The sequence below is a fragment of the Arachis duranensis genome, chromosome 2, assembly GCF_000817695.3.
Source record: "Arachis duranensis cultivar V14167 chromosome 2, aradu.V14167.gnm2.J7QH, whole genome shotgun sequence".
Classification (NCBI taxonomy): Eukaryota; Viridiplantae; Streptophyta; class Magnoliopsida; order Fabales; family Fabaceae; genus Arachis; species Arachis duranensis.
This window is the reverse complement of record NC_029773.3, coordinates 11,673,948-11,687,156: the sequence shown is the minus strand read 5'-3', so window position 1 is coordinate 11,687,156 and position 13,209 is coordinate 11,673,948.

Here is a 13,209-nt window from a genome sequence, read left to right as displayed (position 1 = left end):
CTGCGTCTATGTTACTTTTGATAAATGGCTCGCCTTCTAAATCTTTTAAGATGGAATGGGGCTTACGAAAAGGGGATCCTCTTTCTCCGTTTCTTTTTGTTCTTGTTGCTGAGGTCCTTCATAGGATGGTAGGAGAGGCAGTAAGACATGGAAGGATCTCTCCTTTGTTGGTTGGAAAAGACAATATTGAGTTGTCTCACTTGTAATTTGCGGATGACACAATACTTTTTTGTCCCCCAGAGGAGGAGACTATTTGCAATTATAAGTGGCTTCTACGGTGTTTTGAGGTGATGTCTGGTTTGAGTATTAACTTTGATAAATCTAGCTTGATTCTGGTTGATTGCGAGCAAGAGTGGGCACAAAGGATGTGTAGCTTGTTGTGGTGTAAGGAAGCAACATTGCCAGTCAAATATCTTGGTATTTCTTTGGGAGCGAGTCTGAAATTGGTCAAGACATGAAAACCTATTATAGACAAAGTAGAAGAGAAACTCAATCTATGGAAAGCCAAAATGATTAATAAAGCTGGTAAGCTAGTACTCATCAAATTTGTGCTTAATAGTCTGCCAATTTACTACCTTAGCTTATATAAGATGCGCAGAGCAGTAGCAGATAAGTTGATATCTTTGCAAAGGAGGTTCTTATGGAGTAATGAGGACGGAAGAGATGGGGTACCTTTGGTGAGGTGGGATATTGTGCAAGCTCCAAAATGCTTCGGGGGTTTGGGCGTGGGCGATGCAGTGCTCCGGAATACAATATTATTGTTCAAGTGGTGGTGGCGGCTTTCAAAGGAGGATTGCCCATTATAGAAGAAAATTGTGTACTCTTGCAATGACTTGAATCCAAGTGTCCTTCTTTCTTGTCAGTCGGTTCCTAAAACAAATGGTCCGTGGAGGGACATTTTTCAGTTACAGATAAGAGAACAGTAAGCGAGAGATAAGATGGTCAGAGAGTTATCATTAGAGCTAGGAGATGGTAGAAGAATTTTTTTCTGGGAAGATAATTGGCTACCATGTGGTGTGTTGTAGGATGTATTTCCAAGGCTTTTCTCGATTTCAGACCAAGTCGGATCTGTAATAAGGGACTGTGGGTTCTGGGATGGGTTGGAGTGGATATGGAACTTTCATTGGAGAAGGGTACTATTCCAATAGGAGTTAGAATTAGTTAACCAACTTCATGAAGTTCTACAATCTGTCAGGTTAAAAAGTGAGAGGGAGGACAGAATAGTATGGAAATTTGATAGATCAGGAGTTTATTCTACTAACTTATTTGTGTAGGTTTTGCAGGCTGAGACTCTCCCGGAGGACATTACGAGTTATAGTTTCACTAGATTTATATGGAGAGGACTAGTACCACCAAGAGTTGAGCTATTCACCTAATTTGTGTTAGTTGGTAGGGTCAATACTAAGAAAAGATTGATTAAATTGGGCATTATTGATCACAGGGATATGATTTGTGTTTTATGTAAAAAAGAAACTGAGAATGATTTTCACTTATTTATTGGCTGTGAGTTCATGTGGCAGGTGTGATGTGCTTGGTTATACGGCTATAATAAACTTTGGTCTATTCCAGGAACCATTAAGCAATACTTTGAGAGTTTGACAGGAGCTCCTGTAAGAAAAGACGAATGTAACAGGTGGCTGATTGACTTTTTTGCTATCATTTGGAATACGTGGTTAGAAAGGAATGCCAGGATTTTCAGGAATCAAGAAACAGGCATTGCAGAAGTTATTACCAAGTCGATTAGGATTTACAAAGAGTGGGTTGACTTTGTTCCATCTAGTTATTGATGGCAATGCCGGAGATAACTACGGTTTCTTTTTAGTGTTTGTATTGTAATTCTGGACTTTCTAAATGCTCCACCTTACTGTGTTGAGCTATTTGTTAAAAAAAAAAACTATTTTTTTCCTTATCTGTTTTATTCTAAAACTTCGTTGCTCTTATTAAATAGCCCTTGGTGTCTTAGAAATTTTGTATACTATAGCATAAATTATCTGCATATCTTCAATACAATATTTATTTTTATACTTGTTACTGATATGTGAATGTAATTGAAATAAAAATGTAGGATAAAATATATTTTTTGTTCTTGAAGTTTGACAAAAGTTTCAAAAATACCCTTAAGTTTTATTTTGTTTTAATTTTGTCCCAAAAGTTTTTGATTTGCATCAAATATATACCCCTGACGACTAATTTTTCAAAAAATTAAAGACCGATTCAACAACAATTTTATAAGAACAACCCCTCAACACAAGCAAATCAAGTATAATTTTCATGCATTATTGTTGGATTAGTCTTAAATTTTTAAAAAATTTAGCCATTAATGGTATATTTGATGCAAATCGAAAACTTTTGGGACAAAATTAAAATAAAGTAAAACTTATATTAGGGGTATTTTTGAAATTTTTGCCAAACTTTGGAGACAAAAAGTATACTGTACTTTATCCAAAAATGTAAATATAGTAAAGTAGAAAGTTGGTTAGACATTTTTGCCTAACAAGTAAGCACTTAGATTTAGTTGTTTTCTAGAAGCTTTAGTTAGTTAGACTTAACCCTTTTACACATGTGTATATAAGAAAACTCTACTGTGCTATTAGAGTTTGAGGATTCTAGTTACATTTTAGATCAATAGATGAACATCACTCTCCCCCTTCAATCTTTGTTTTCACCTTCTCTCTAACTTCCTTCTCTGATCACATTTTCATCATGGTGTGGTGAGCCATTGTTATTGCAATGCTACTACACCTTCATTCTTTTCTTCCATTATCTCATATAAATTCTTTCTTCTCTTCTCTTTAACTCATACGACATAGCTGACGAGAACGTCATCTCCTATTGCTAATTTCACGCATAGGTTGGTAAGTTCTGATCATGTGTTATAGAGAAGCAGACTTGATTACATTGATCAATTTCATTGAATTGGAAAGCTAGTTTTCTGATTCAATGGATCTCTCTCAGCCACATCCAACTCCTTTGATTCATAGGATTGATCTGCAAACCCTAACTGCACTGGTAGCTCAAGTCAACGCAATTCATATAGCAAGTGCTAGAAGCACGATGAATATGCTCATGTATCCCTCAAATGCTCTTTTCTTGCATCTTGACGAACATCCAGGTACCTTACTAATCTCAACAGTCTTGGATAACAAAAACTATTGTTCTTGGTCAAGATTGATACTCTTAGCTTTAACATCGAAGAATAAGCCCACTTTCATAGACGGATCTTTACCGAAACTACCAAGTGATGATGCTAGTTTTGCTGCGTGGCACCGCTATAATATTCTCCTACTTTCTTGGATAACACTCTCTTTAAGTCTAGATATTACCAAAAGTGTGATCTAGTTTAGACTGGTGTTGCCTCAAATCTTTGAGAGGAATTGAAAAAACGATTTTACTAGGGAGATGTGTTTAGGGTGGCAAAATTGGATAAGGAATTCTTCTCAGCAAGACAAGGTGATCTCACAGTCATTACTTACTCTACAAAGTTGAAAGCAATTTGGGAAGAATTGGAGACCTTTCGCCCAATTCCCTCCTACACCTATTCACCTGCATGCACTTGTCCTAGCACATTTTATGCTTATAAGAGAGACACATTTGTGATTCGTTTTCTTAGAGGGCTCAATGAATAATACTTAGCTATGAGATCAAATATTATGATGATGAAACCACTCCCCTCTATTGATAAAATTTTTTCTCTACTCTTGCAAAAGAACGACAAATTGTTGGCAATGAGCAATTTGATTCAAACCATTCATTAATGTAGTTGATAAAAATCCCATCTACACTCATTCTAACCAAGGTAGAGGCAAATGAATATATTAAAGGGGAGGTCAAAACCGAACCTTTGGTAGTAGATCACAGCCCAAACAGTGTTCCTTTTGAGGCAAGACAGGCCATCATGTTGATATATGCTTTAAGAAACATGGAGTTCCTCCCCACATCAAGCAAAGAATGGTACCGTCCACCAATAGCCTCACTGCCAAGATTGATGTTGCAGAAGACAGTGACGCGCTTGAGCTGTAGAAAGAAAGTGTTGACCTAAGCACATTCTTTACTTTGGAGCAGAAACAGTCTCTTCTAGCTCTCCTATAACAAAAATAGCCACCAATCTTTACAATGTCAACCAATTTTTCCTTGCCACACACACAAAGAATCAAAATGAAGGTAACTTGGTCACTAAACTTACTTCACAAAATCAAAATTCTGCATATGCATCTTGGATCATTGATACTGGTATAACCATTCATGTCTCTTACAACATTAATAATTTTTAATCATATCACAAAATTAACCCATTCAGAGTTAGATTACCAAACAAATCCATCTTAATTGCATCAATTTCTGGTATTGTTAAACTATCAAACTCTCTTTATCTCACAAATGTTCTATACCTTCCTGAATTTGCACTAAATTTAGTCTCAGTGTCATCTTTAATTACGTCGATTGAATATCATTTACTTTTAATAAATTTGGATGTGAGATCCAAGACTGCCATACAATGAAGAAGATTGGAGCAGTTGAAGTCAATGCATGTTTATATGAAATAAAGAATCCGACTACTTCACATTCTATAACACAAGCATCATGCATTGCATTACACACCACACCACTGCCAAAGCTTGATGACACTACAATGTCGCATTTTAAACTTGGTCACTTTTCTTTTAATAAGTTATACACTTTGTCACAATTATATCCCTTTATCCAAAAATTCAAAAAAATGAAAATGTTATGAGTTCTCCCTATGATTCATGTCATCATGCCAAGCACAAAAGAAATCCATTTCCTTTAAGTGCTTCAAAATCTAATTCTTGCTTTGATTTAATATATGCTGATATTTGGGGCCTTATTCATGTCACATCCATCAATGGCAATAGGTACTTTTTAACTCTAGTTGATGACGACAACAGATTTACTTGGGTATTTTCTATGAAACTAAAATCTGAATCTGCTTTGCTCAGTTTGCAAAAACTCCATTTGGAAGCAAAATTAAGTGTATTAGATCAGACAATGACATGGAGTTTCAACAATCACAATTTTATAGCTCACAAGGAATTTTACACCAAAAATCACGTATTGAAACTTCCCAACAAAATGGTATTATAAAAAGGAAACACCAACATCTCTTACAAGTGACTAGAGCTATATTATTCTACTCTTCAATACCAAACTGTTATTGGGACTTAGCTATCCTATACGCCACTGATATCATTAATTGCCTTCTAACTGAATTGCTTAAGAATAAATCCCCTTTTGATATTTTGAACAACACACAACTTGATTTTTCGAAATTTAAAGCTTTTGGAAGTCTAGCATACATTTTTACACTAACAAATCACAAAAGAAAGTTAGACCCAAGGGCTAAGAAATGTGTATTTTTGGGGTTTAAATCAGGAATCAAAGAAATATTGGTACTAATGAAATTATATTATCAAGGGATGAAATTTTTTATGAACACATTTTACCTTTTAAAATTTTTCAATCATCGACTAATAATCAAGCCTTATCACAAGACTTAATAATTAATTCACCAACTGCCTGTGATACACATTTTCATCATTTTTCATCGAATACTCATAATCAACATTTTCACAATTTTGACATCTTGTTTTATTACCATGATGAAACACAGTATAGTTACTTAGGTTCAACACCCCTGATCATAACTTCTCATGACAATCACTATCATGACTCACATATCACTCACAATTCCCGTGATGCACCCACTAATGACACAGCATCACAACATTAGAAGAACTAGTAGAGCAAGAAAGAAACCATCATACTTGAATGACCTTTATTACTTTCAAACCTTTATTGACTCAGCTACCGAACCAACCTGAAGGTATCCTATCTCTAACTATGTTTCTTATGACAATATCTCACATATACATCATACATTGTCTGTGGCCATCTCTGCTCTTCACCCGAACAAGACATTATGAAGAGGCCATTTCTCAATCTTGTTGGCAGGAAGCTATATTAGCTGAGTTAGAAGCTCTTAAAGCAAATCATACTTGGATTATCACTTCTTTACCTCAAGACAAAAAGGTTATAGGCTGTAGATGGGTTTTTAAACTCAAACTAAAGGCTGATGGTTCAATTGAAAGGTACAAGGCTAGATTAGTAAAGAAAGGATATACACAACGAGAAGGTTACTATTTTTTTATACTTATAGTCTGGTAGCAAAAATGATAACATTGAGGATATTATTGGCCTTAGCAACTTCCAAGAAGTAGCATGTACACCAGCTAGACGTCAACACAACCTTCCTCCATGGTGACTTAGAAGAAGAAGTTTACATGCAAATGTCACAAGGTTTGGGTGTTCATGGAAGTGGTTTAGTGTGCAAACTCCAAAAATCACTTTATGGATTAAAACAGGACAACAGACAATGGAATGTCAAGTTGACCTCCATATTGTTGAGCCTTGATTATTTACAATTCAAACATGATTACTCACACTTCACAAAGAGGAATAATGATACGTTCATTGCCATATTGACTTATGTTGATGATTTAGTACTCACGGAAAATGATCTTGAAAAGATTACATACACCAAGTCTAAACTCCATGAAGCCTTTAAAATTAAAGACATTGGGGAGCTAAAATTTTTCTTAGGACTCAAAATTGCAAGGAAGAGCAAAGGCATGATAGTACATCAAAGGAAATGCATTTTAAATCTCTTAGATGAGTATGGTATGACTGATTGCAAACCAGTGTCAACACCAATGGATTATTGCATTAAGTTAGCAAAGGACTCAGCACTACCTTTTTGACAATATTTCATCATATAAAAGACTAATTGGTAGACTTGTTTACTTGACAACTACAAGTCTACAAGACCCAATATCTCCTATGTAGTTGGAAAGCTCTGCCAATATCTTGACTGTACCACCATTGCGTACTATCAAGTTGGTCTCAGCGTGCTCAAGTTTCTTAAACAATCTCTTGCATCAAGACTTTTCTTCCCAACCACTTATGATTTGGCTCTTTCAGGCTATTCAGATCTAGACTGAGCATCATGCACAGACACATGACATTTTGTTTTAGGCTACTGTTTCTGTTTAGGCACTTTATTAATTTCGTGGAAGAGCAAAAAATAACCAATAGTGGCAAAATCCTCCTCTAAATCTGAGTATTGAGTTTTAGCACTAGCTACATGTGAAGCACAGTGAATTTCTTATTTGCTTTCTGATCTTGGCATTCAACTCTTTAACCCAATTCATCTATATTGTGATAGTCAATCTGCTCATTATATTGCAGCTAATCCTGTGTTCCACAAGCAAACTAAACATATTGAGGTTGATTGTCATGTTGTGAGGGAAAAATCAACTTCAGACCTAATCAAGATATTACTATCTCGACAAAAGATCAAAGTGCTGACATCCTTACCGAAGCTCTTGCACCCAGACCCTTTCGAATATGCTTCACCAAACTTGGCCTCGTAGACATCTTCAGTCCCAGCTCAAGGGAGAATGTTAATTCCTGAGAATGATCTTTACTACAATTTTGTTTTTTTTATTGTACTTAATTTTAGTTGTACCAACTTCACAAATCAGGACTTGTTTAGTAAGCTATCATTTTATCCTAAAATGCAGCTTAAGGGAGAATGTTACTGATATGTGGATGCTACTGATATAAAAATATAAATATAGTAGAAAGTTAGTTAGATATTTTTGTCTAATAAATAAATACTTGGATTTAGTTAATTTCTAGAAGCTTCATTTAGTTAGACTTGACTATTTACACATGTGTATATAAGAAAAATTTGCTGTGCTGTTAGAGTTTGAGAATTCTAGCTCCATCTCAGATCAATACATGAACATCACTCTCCCCTTCAATTTATGTTTTCACCTTCTCTTTAACTTCCTTCTTTAATCACATCTTCATCGCTTCTTTTTCTTTTGAAATTATGTTAATTTTGTCTTGATATTATAAATTATGGTAGAAAAGATTTATAAAATTAAACTACTTTTATAAAAATATCATAGGGGACAAAAATTTTTTATCGGCTAAAACCAGGATTTCTGTAGATAAAAAAAATAAATAATAAACTTTTTAGTTATTATTTTCATGTGAAAGAGTTTACTTTTTACTAAAAATTAATTTTAACATTCATTATCTAAAATTGAAAGAATTTAATGTTTATATTTTTATATTTGATTAGGTGTTAAATCTATTACACAAATAAAATAAATAATTTTCATGCTTATTATTTTAAAAAAAATCTCTCTATATATAAAAATATACTTAGATAGTAATGGTATAAAAAAAATTATATTGATGGTTATAAAGTTAGCTCAATTTTTTTTTGAAATAATTGAATCTTGATTCTAATTATTAATCACAACATTAATATTCTCTCCAAAATATAGAGAGATAGAGAATAAAAGAGAAAAGAGAGAAAAAGATAAAAAAGAATAAAGAGAAAGAGAGGTTGTTAATATTAGTTAAAAAGATCTTATTTTAATTGTAATGAAAGAGTATTTCATGGTACATTTTAATTTGTCAAGTTAATAATATAAAGGGATAAGTACTTTTTCATCTCTAAGGTTTGAGGTCAAAATCAAAATCGTCCCCAACTTTTTTTTCTTATTAAAATCATCCTCAACATTACAAAACGTTATAAAATAGTCATTTTCTACTTCAATTTTATTTTTTTTACTAAATTACCCTTATTAAATAATAAAAATAATTAAAAAATTAAAACAAAACCTAAAATAAAAAAAAGAAAAAAAAAAAGAAAACAAAAGGGAAGGGGAAGGGGAACATTTTTCGAATCACTTAACAAGAAATTAGAGAAGGAAAGAATCTCACTTGAGAGAACCCGCGAGAGGCTTAGTTAGAATTCATTGAAAATATCTTCTCTTGAAGAACTTAAACATACCCGGAGTGGTGGTGGATTAGTCACACACTTCTCCCTTCCGCGCTGCAAAATTACCGACGGCGGCTCTGCTCCTCACATCGTCATCAGTGATGGTTATCCGCGGGTTTGGCACCTCCCAAGGAAGAAATCGAGCCCTGTCCCGTGCTGCCGCTGGAGTGAGGTCCCGTCGCCATCGAGCCCTATTGTTGCTTCTGCTTTTCTGCTTTTGCTTTCTGCCTTCTGCTTCTACTTCTGCTTCTATTTTTGCTTTAGTTGTTGCTTCACCATTGTTGATTCACCCTTCACAATTGTTGTTGTTAATTTATTATTGGTGATACTGATTCTGATTATAGTAAATTAGTAATTGCTTCTGATTATAGTAATTTCATGATGATGATTTGGCTATGGTGGCAGTGGTGATAGTGGTGAAGAAAGGGAGAGTGAAGAGGTGCAAAGGGGAAGAGGTGATGGCTATGTTGTTGTTAATTTAATTTCTTGCTTCTACCTTTTGTTATGCTCTAACTGCATGGTAGAATGAAGAAAAGTTAGAAGCTGAAAGGGGATTGGGGAAGAGTGAGAAGAGGAAGGGGAGGAGGAAAGAATGAGAAGCTGGAAGGGGATTGGGGAAGAGTGAGAAGAGGAAGGAGAGGAGGGGTGGGTGTCCTCCGGCAGTGGTAATTGCCGTGGCGAAGGTGAGAAGAAGAGGGTGATGGTGAAGAGTAGAAGAAAGGGGATTGGGGGAGGGGTGGAGGGAGAGACCGAAGAGATGCTGAGGAGCGCGTGGGGGTGGAGTTTTGCTTTTTTTAATATTATTTTTATTAATAATGAAGGGTAATTTGGTCAAAAAATATAATTGAAATAGAAAAGGACGATTTTATAACGTTTTGTAATGTTAAGGATGATTTTAATAAGAAAAAAAGGTCGGAGATGAGTTTGATTTTGACCTCAAACCTTAGGGATGAAAAAAAGTACTTATCCCTAATATAAACTATAAATTATAAGTTATATATAGATTGCAAAAGGTAGAGAAAATTAGAGAAAGGAGAAAGGTAAATAAAAAGATGGATGAAGATAAAATTTATTAATTTTAAAAAAAAATATTTTATCTCAATTTTAATGAGAGAGTGTCATGTAACATATTTTAGTTGTTAATATAATTATATTTTAATTTTAATTTTAATTACAATTAGAGAATATCATATCGTATATTTTAATTATTAAATTTATAATTAATCATTGATAATAATATATAAACGAAATAGAATAGATGAAAAATAAAAAAAAAATAATAAATTAATAGTCAAACTAACCAATCCGATTTTCAGAACCTGTGGAATAGATGTTGATTAGTTTATCTACATCTTCTCTCTTAAACTCTAGATTTTTTTATTTCTTTACTCAAATTAATTAAGTACAAAATACTTTATCTCTAACAATTCTATTGATAAAATCAAATAAAATCAAACTTGTTCTAATTAAATAAGAATAAAATTTTCATGTTTATTTTTAAATATAATTAAAATTGATGAACATGATATTTCATAACATTAATTAAGTATAGGTGTGAAAAGTGACAATACTTTTCACCAATGAAAATGAGAGGAGGCTTAAGCTGGACGATTCCTGTTTGTTTGAAATTCATTAATGTAGTGTGAATGTTACGTAAAAAAATAACAAATCATATTTGATTTTGTGGAGTTACGTAAAAAAAGCAAAGTCCTAATAACTAATTATGAAGTGAGAGAGAAGTTAAAAAATTTTATTTTAATATTTAAATTAAATTTATTTATAGATATGTATCTAAAAAATAAAAATATATTTTAATAAAAAATAATTAAATATTATTAAAGGCTGATTAGTGTTGTACAAGTAGTTNNCTATATGGTATGAACTTTTTCAACTGTATGGAGAGGAATTCATCAGCCCTGCTTTGATTCCTTCTTTAATTAATTACTTTTTTGGTTACTTGGAAGTCCAATTTTTGTTTTATTATATTAATTCTATTTTATTATATAGTTTGAAACTTTTTATTATATCAATTCATTCTTGATCTTAGTTCAAAATTTTATATGATAAGAGGTAGATGTCCAAAACAAAATACTGAAAAAAAAAAAGAAGGGTGAACTTATTATTTAGATTATTTTTTTATTAGTTTAATATTAATAGTAATTAATTATAATAAGAATACATAAAGAGTACATAATATTTTTGTGATCAGATTTATATTTTTGTTACTGGTTGTTTTGAATTTTTTCTTTTGTTCTACAGCTGCTTATTTGACACTACTTTATTTGTGTAGTTGCTACTTTATTGTAATCCATACATTATAATTTATTTTGTTAGGCATTATGAATGTTGAGCAGTTTTGTCCTGCATTTGATTTTAGTATGGATTCTTCTCATGATTTTTTCTCAGTGGCGCAAAACCAGAGAGCAAACAAAAGTAGTGACTGTAAGAATTAAAATAGAGTTTGATTACGTTTAAAATAGAACAATTATGTAACTAATTGTCTATTTTTATTTTATGTTGTTCTCAATTTCTTGCATGCAACATGCATTAGTTGCAGCATGCCATTCAGAGGGATCCTTATGAAGGACTTCATTTTAAATGTGTTCAGGTTTGGCACGAATACGAAGTCTATACAATACTTGAGGAAAAAGACGAAAGGGAGGTATAATGATAATAATATTAATCACTCTCCTTACTAAAAATATATGGATTTTTGATTTAGTTGTTTTTGATTTTGTTATCTAAATTATTTTTTATTAGTTTAATATTAATGGTAATTAATTATAGTATGAGTACATAAGGAGTATATAATGTTAATTACAAAATATTTTTAATGAATGAAAATAAAAAATTAAATAAAAATATTGTGGTTAACCTTATAAATTTTTACTATAATTAATTATCATTAATATTAAATTAATAAAAAAATTAATTTTTCTTATTTTAAAAATTTTAAATGAATGAAAATAAAAAATCAAAAAAATATATTACAATTAACCTTGTGTATTCCTATATATTCTTACTGTTATAATATTGTAATAAATTTTGTCTGTAATTATTATTATTTTTTTTAACTGTTATTACGTTTGTGATGTGAAGTTGTTTTATAATTTATTAATTATGATTTAAACTTGAAGTATTAGAGTAACTATTTAAAGAGTTGCACTTTTGATTGGTGTTAAATTTACAGTTTATTAAGATAATTTCTATTATTCTTTGTTGAATTTTTTGGTTCATATTATTGGATACGATTTTTTGTTTTGTCACTATATAATTAATCACAACAACTTCACATTTATGAATTATTTATTATGTTCTATCTTCCTTTTATTTTGACTGCTGCTTTTGGATTAAAGGAATATAAAGGTTTACTAAGGAAATTTGTGACATGACATGACCAAGTATACTCTTATTATTGGAAGAATGAAAGGGTCAGCAACAAATCAGGAATACTACAAGTATAGGTTGGAAAAAAATTATTCAATTTTCTCTTTAGAATGCACTTAAAAAAAACCGTATTCGTGGATAGTATCGTATAAATAAATAGTATAAAATATAATACTATCAACAAATTGTGAATGATATGTATATATATTTTAGCATTATATTTTATAAAAAGTGAATAATATGTATATATATTTTATAAACAAATCGTATTCGTGTATTATATTTTATAAAATATATTCACTTTTTTATAATACTATCAAATTTCTAGTATTATATTTTAAATGTGATAGTATTATATTTTATACTATTTATTCATATTAAAAATAATTTCTAAATTTAATTTAATTTTAATTTTATTTTTGTATATACTCTTCTTCAAATTAACTTTTTTTTAACTATACATAATTGTCAAACTAAATATTAAACATTATTAAATATTTGTAAATTAAAAAAGAAAACAAATATCATTTATTAATCATAACATATTTTTTTATGATTATATGATATTTTCTTAAATAAATATTTGAAGTATATACTAAATATAAATTATAAAGTAATTAATAAATTATTAAAATATAAAAAGAAAAATTAAATTTAATACAAAAATAAAATAAAAAATACTTATTGTAAAACGAAGGAATATAATTTATATAATTATTTAATTATTACCAGATCCATTTGTTTAAGATTCCACCAATAATTCAACCATTAAATTAATAAGCTAGTGATTCAATACTCTAACTGAGTCCATTACTAATTCGGTTGTGGAAACAATGGTGAATAGTACCTAGACAGTTGTGTCAACATTTAACTAAGACTCTTAAAATACAATAATAGAAGGGGAATAAAAAGAATGTCGAGGTGTTGTCAAGAGAAAAAGAAGTTGC